Here is a 7,021-nt window from a genome sequence, read left to right as displayed (position 1 = left end):
GAGTAAATGTCACATTTGGCTTAACTTTTGTTCTAGCTGTACATGAGGGATTAGAGTAACTACGTTTCTCCTGTGATTTCCAGAGTGCACTCCAAACCTCTCGCCATGTAACAGCTCTGCAATCTGAGAGCCCACTCTTGAGGACTGCTCTTGCATCTCTGGTCTTTGGTGGTGGAAAGCGCCTCTGACAGATTTTTACCCTGGCTCAGGTTTGGCTCATTGTGAGCGAGTCTGACAGTAAAGCGTTCCAGCTCTCCCTCCAAAGCCCCTTATTTCAACAGTGAAGTCGTAGCGATACAGTGTATGGACTCACACGGGCTCTCAGCAGCTGTCATCTATTTGCCTGCAGCACTCGGTAGATTTTGAGAAAGGATGAACACACTCGGGTGAATCAGCCCCATTGTACTCAGAATTGCACTGGCTTACACAATACTTGCTTCACCTAGATACATTAGGCCGCGTGTGTACTGTGGACTGTCATATGTCTAATGATGGACATGATTAGGTTGTCCAAATGCAGAATCAGACTGAATATGGTGATTTTTGCAGCTGTACAGAGAAGCATTCATATAGCCTGCTCTGTTTGTCCATTGTGTGGTTCCCTAATACCCACAGCAGTTTGAACTTGAATCGGGAAGTTCTGCAAGATGCTTAAAGCTTAATGAATAATGATCAGGCTGTGCACACCTGTCTGCAGGGGTGCTGAACAATTTGTCCATACTATTAGAAAAGCTCTCAGTCTGTAAATCTGAACTGGTGTTAACATAAATGTAAAACAATAAATCAAATGTCATGTAATAGAATGGAACGCCTCCCGCGGGAGGTGTTCCAGGCATGTCCTAGTGGGACAAGGCCTCGTGGAAGACCCAGGACACGGTGGTGGGACTATGTCTCCGAGCTGGCCTGGTGTCGCCTCGGGGTCCCCCCAGAACAGCTGGAGGTGTGTGTGGATCGGGAAGTTTGGTCATCTCTGCTGAGACTGCTGCCCCCGCGACCCGACCCTGGATAAAACGGAAGAAAATGGATGGATGGATGGATGGATGGATGGATGGATGGATGTAATAGAATGAGCAGAACTGTCGGGGTTAGCGAAATAACTCTTGTGCTGCTAGGATTTTCAGCTTTTCACTTCACATACATAATATATTAACACTCAAATCAAATCATCAAAGATCACAAGCACAATGAAAAGTTATAAAATGTGCCTATAAACTATATGGGACATTGCAAATATATTGGAAAAGTTGAATGAGTTTGGACCACAACTAACAACAAGGAACAGGCCACCATTTTTCCATACTGATATGTTCTTACCTGAGTTTAGACGAGTTGATGCAAACCTGTCTGGTCTTTACGGGTGTATTTAAATACAGTTACATTAAAAGTTACATGATCTAAGTATGGTTACACAAAATGAAACATGTCGATTTTCTAAGCGGATTAAAAGGGGAACTACATTATAAGGCGTAATAACACCTTAGAAAATCAACATGTTTAATTTTGTGTAACTAGACTTGGATCATGTAACTACTCACGTAACCATATTTGAATAGGGGAAACGTGGAAGAGCTTGGCCGCTTCTAACTCCGCCCCTGTTTGGCCCCGAGGAGGAGAGGCTAAATGCTAACATCATCTTTGGTCATTTTGCGTGACTGAGCGCACACACAAAGACCAGAAAGGTACGCATCAACTCGTCTAAGCTCAGGTAAGAACATATCTCAGTATGGAAAAATGGTGGCCCTGTTCCTTTAAGTATTGACCATTCATCGTCAAGGCAGCAACTTCCGTTACTCAAGAGAATTATTACTCTTTTTTTTAAAGTATTTTGTGTATTGTGCTGAACTTTGTATTTAACTTTTCATGATATTTAGTAAAGTCTGTTTGTGAATGATCAATTCTAAAGAAATGGAATAGATGAGGATAAACATTTATAAGGTGATGGATCATGACCTCCTCGTTCTCTTACTTCTCTCCTGACAGCTGTATTTCCAACAGTCCGTTTGTGTTGTTTCACAGCAGAGACCTGAATGTTTGTGCCATGGGCAGTGTGAAGATGTTTAGCCGAAAGGTCAGACAGGAGAGGGACTTTCCATCACTTGATGAAGCAGTCCGCATTGGCCCGATGTGCCGCTTTTTGAAGATAGATGGTCACCTCTGGGCCTCATCACCAGCTCGCAACAAGCTGTGCCATGCAGACTCTTCAGATCTGTCAGCCCAAACGAACAGGCCACTGCTCTGACACTGACAATGACTTAGCGCGTGTGTCAAGGTAACTCAAAGCTCTAATTGGATAAAGTCTCAAAGAAAGTTTACTGGACACATCTTTGTGAGGGGGCTTAATAGGTGCTGTCTTGTGCTATGATGCTATCGGTGCAGCAGTGGTTATGAAGATAGATGAGATCTGGTCCAAATGGTTATCTTCCTGATGCGCCGTGTAGGACTGTGCTCCTCCAGATGTTGTTTATATACAAAGTCAACAACTGGAACCAACTTCAATTTATGTATGCACTGAGGTACAATCGAGATAGTGTGCTGAAGCATTTAAAGCAAAAGTGGCAAAAGCCCTTCATTTGTCATTCAGGTCCTGGGTTTGTTCATTATAATTTTTACACAGTAACTTGTCCTTCAACAATCCATTCCTAGATTGGTTTAATCTACTGTTGGGATACAAGCACAATATGTTTCCACTGTGAAATGCCTGGCACAAGTCTGTTGCACATTTTGATCGGCAAAAACAGTGCATTAGTCTCTTAATTTCCTCCTCTCTGTTCTTGCGAATCCGATGTCTCCCGGTGCATACTTAAGCCCGCCAGTGCTTATCATTATTCTCCACGTTACTTCTCAGCAGCACTCTGAAAAGTTGCTTTTTGCCGCTAACAACCTCTGTCAATCACCGAAAAGCTTTTATCTTTCATTAAGGATCCCAGGCAGTATCCATCTTTTCTCATGATCCGGGGTTGATTGTGTTGGCTTGGCGTATTTTGAAAACCCAATATTTATTGATGTTTCAGAAGCAGAATTATGAAGTGCTTTTTACTGAGGATTCAAGTAAAAAAAGAAAAAGAAAGGTGTAAAATGTTTCATGGGACTCATGAATAGGCTGTTTATGTCCTTAAGGGCAGAGCCTCGAGTTTTTAACACAAACGTGGTACGGAAGTATTTGCCTTTTACCAGTCAAATGGTTTAACTAATGTGTCAGTAATTATTCTGTACCTGTCCACATGAAACAAAAAATGCCTGTGTAAAGGCTCCTTTATCCAGACAAAGGTGAAATCATCCTCTCATATTTGTTACAAAACAGTAGGGGCTTGATTGTTGTCATTTGAAAGGACTTTTAGCGAGGGCTGGGCGAAATGGCGGTAAAAATCGAAGCGTGATCTGATCCCTGTGCTGTTCTTTGGAGAGAGTGTCATGTCAGGATTCATTGCTTTCTTTAAAGGGACTTTACGGAGTTTAAAAATGTTAAAACGAAGTATTTTCATCCCCCTACATGTTCCAGCCATGTCCTAATATGTAGAATGAGCCCAGACCTGTTCACCACAACTGCCTCTAAAATCCTGCACTGTCAAACTCAAAAAGGTGTTAATTCGGGTCCGAAGTGCCGTCATGCACGAGCTTAATATAGAAGCTGCAGCTACGCATAAGACCTGAGGTGGCAGTAGTGAGCATAAAATGACTAACTTGCATCTAGCCCTGTAGAGCATAAATTCCAGAGTATGTAAAAATAGATGTAAGTCTCTAGCCCATTCCTGTGTGGAGTTATGATTGTTTTTAAAGAATAACCACAATGCTCATTCTAGCCACTAAGGGGCATTAAATTTGAAAAAAGGAAAGAGTTCCACACGTGTCCAGCAGAGGGCACTGATATAAAACGAGCTCAGGATATGAACAACACATTATAGCCACGTGGTAAATGGACAGTCTGTCCCAGGGCGACTGTGGCTTCAATAACAGCTTACCACCACCGAGTGTGGAGTGAATTAATATGGCTTGTAAAATGCAATACAAGTGTAAGCTGTTGTTCTTAATCAGAATCAGAATCAGAATGAAAATGAAGCTACAGTCAAGTCGGGGCTTTGACCAAATCACAGCTTATTATTATTATTCATTTATTGAAAAAAAGTTCGCTCTTTTATGCGGCCCGCGACCCGCAAAATGAGTTTGACACCCCTGATCTAGCCCCTTTAATATAACTTTATTAGCTTAAAGACAGACACTGGACTTTTTGGCACTCGCTCCTTTTATTGGTTATTCGTACATAATGCGTACAGGTATTTTCTTTGACGCAGTTTTCTTTTTTTGTTCTGTGGATCATGTAACTTTGCTGCTCATCTGTGCTGTCAAAACGCCAACTTCAAACCACTTTGTTCCCCCTGAGAACCTCTCGACTTCTTTTTTAAATGTTAGGCTCATGATAACAGCGACTTGTTTGAATAACTGCATTTGTTTCCAGTTGAAGAGAAGGTAATTATTAAGTTTAATTTATCAGATATCAATAGAATCTTAAGAGACGCTGCGTTTGTTTGTGTTTGTCTTTTAATTAGCACTCAGAGCACAAAGGAGCGCGTTCCAGTGGAAAGCCTCAGTCAATTATGCGAAGCTGCAGGAGTGAAAACAGTGACCTTTTATCAATGTGCCGTGTCTGTGGTTACTTTGGGTTATTGTCTGCCTGTTTCTGCGCACTTTGTAGTAAATCCGCGGAGAGGTGTAATTAACATGTTGACGTTTTGAGTTCAGTGTTGCAGCTGGGAGCATGAACCAGGCATAAACATTTTTGCACTATTTCACTGTGACGCGCTGGCATTTGATGTTTCTGTTGGGCCTCTGATAAAACGCGGTGTGTCATAAGTCACAATCAATCAAGATAAGAGCCGGAAATGCAATGGTACATTTCTGCAAATCTGAAAGTCGACAGTCTTAGTATCAGAACATCAGAAATGACCTGATATCATTTCAAATACATTTTGTCCATATATAAGTACAAATAGAATATATATTTCTTGAGGCAACTGTGAAGGTTGGAAGGTTTGTAAACTTCAGCGTCAATAAGATCAAGATTAATGACAATAACCTTAACCCTTTATAGGGCAAGTGACTATTATTGGTCATTTCTGCACACTTTACATATGGCCTCCCTGCTGCACATCAGTATAAGGTAAAGATGCACGTAGTCCTCACTCAGCCAATCAGAGGAGATCACGCTACATCACAGATCCCACACTGTGGCATTTGACCAATCAGCAGAGACCGGTCGCACTCTCAACTTCCTGTTTTATCTGACGTTTGAAAAAGACCCAAGTCTTGCTAAATTCACTTGAAAACTAACCATGGTAAGTTGATGAAACTCACACATTTTACTGGTGGATGATTGTGCTAAGTCATGATATATGTGTTGGTTTTGGAGGACGTAGTGAAATAAGTGAAATTATAGCATGAAAAAGGCAGGCACAATATTTGATCATAGGCCTGTTCACTGAAACCTAAAGTTAATTAGTTTTGTCCATATTTGGACGTGCCTGTTGATTTTCTTGACAAAAGAACCAATAAACCCTAGGACTATGTTTTTATGTTGCCAATGGTGATTTTAATCCAAATATATTTATTGAATTTACAGTTAAAATCACATTGGTCACTCACACTTTGTTCACTCATACCCTTAACTGCATTCATCCAGTCACTCTTTCACTCTGTCACGCACAACCAATGGTGATTTTTAGTAAAATCTTTAGGCAAACAATATCGGAGGTGACTGACCCCTCTCACTGCATGTAAATCACAATCACATTACAAAAGCTCATCATCAACATCAATATCACTAAACACAACGTCTCCTGAATACCAGAACCCCCCGAGACCTGAAAGTACTTTTCGTACAGTGTATTTTGTATATAAACCTTTGAATTTATTATGCCAAATATGGTAGCTTCGCTCACATTGATTTTCTGCATGATATTGAAGAATTTAAAAAAAAATGTTACAACCGAAATAAACTTGTGTTATGTCCCCTAATAACACTCTTAAATTGAGATTATTTATTAAAAAGTATTGGGTTTTTATCATTCTCTTACACCATCAACTTAACATGAAGTGTATCCCGGTCAAAGACAGCCACTTCCTCCTCCTATGGTGTGTTTATACGGTCCAGCTGCTGCACGCTCCCCTGTAAATGGGTAATGCTTTTTTTTAATGGAGGTGAAACAGTATGTCAGGCATTATCACACACAGCAGCCTTTCTCTCAGACCAAACCAAAAAGGCCACAAAAGACTGACAGTGTGCTCAAAGAAGATAAGGCGCGTTCTCACCATCGCTCCAATTTACAGGCCTTGAGAATCAAAAGGAGGCCACGCTCTTATTATGAAGCTTTAAAACAGAGTGGCTTTTTATTCCCTTCCCACTGACCCTCATTTTATCTGCTCAGATCTCGATGGCGCATTCAGCTTCAAGAACAAACCACTCACCGAGGCTCGGTCTTTTCTCTGCGCCCGTGAGAGCTGCATAAATATTGCATGTGCGCGTGCGTATTAAGTCTGTGTTTAAATTTCCCTTGTTTTTCACATCTGATGACACAAGCACAGAAGGTCTAATGGAACAGTGGCTCATTTCAGAGAACTGATGGACTGGACTGCTAAAAGCTAAAGACAAAACCATATGTTACACAATTTCAGCAATAGTTTGTAACAGTAGGAGATCGCATACTCTTGCATTTGTTATTTGGCATCTGACATTATTCATACCTTATGTACTGTATTCACCTCACATGACTCTTTATCTAATTTCACTGCATCCTATTGATAAGCACTTCTTTGTCCATGCTATAACTATTATGCCACAGCGGCTTTTTGAAGGATTTCTCCATCTGAAGCCATTGATTTTTGACACTTTGAACATTTTGAAGGAGGGAAAAGTTAGAAAGTGCAGTAAGTGATGAATGCAAGTGGTATTTGAGGCGGGCTGTCTTCAGGGTTAGTATGAGCGAGCATGCCTCTGTGATAGACGACATTTTATTGATCTGCAGCCAGG

The sequence above is a fragment of the Gobius niger genome (genome assembly GCF_951799975.1).
Source record: "Gobius niger genome assembly, chromosome: 5".
In the NCBI taxonomy this organism is placed as follows: Eukaryota; Metazoa; Chordata; class Actinopteri; order Gobiiformes; family Gobiidae; genus Gobius; species Gobius niger.
Note: the sequence above shows the minus strand (reverse complement) of the source record.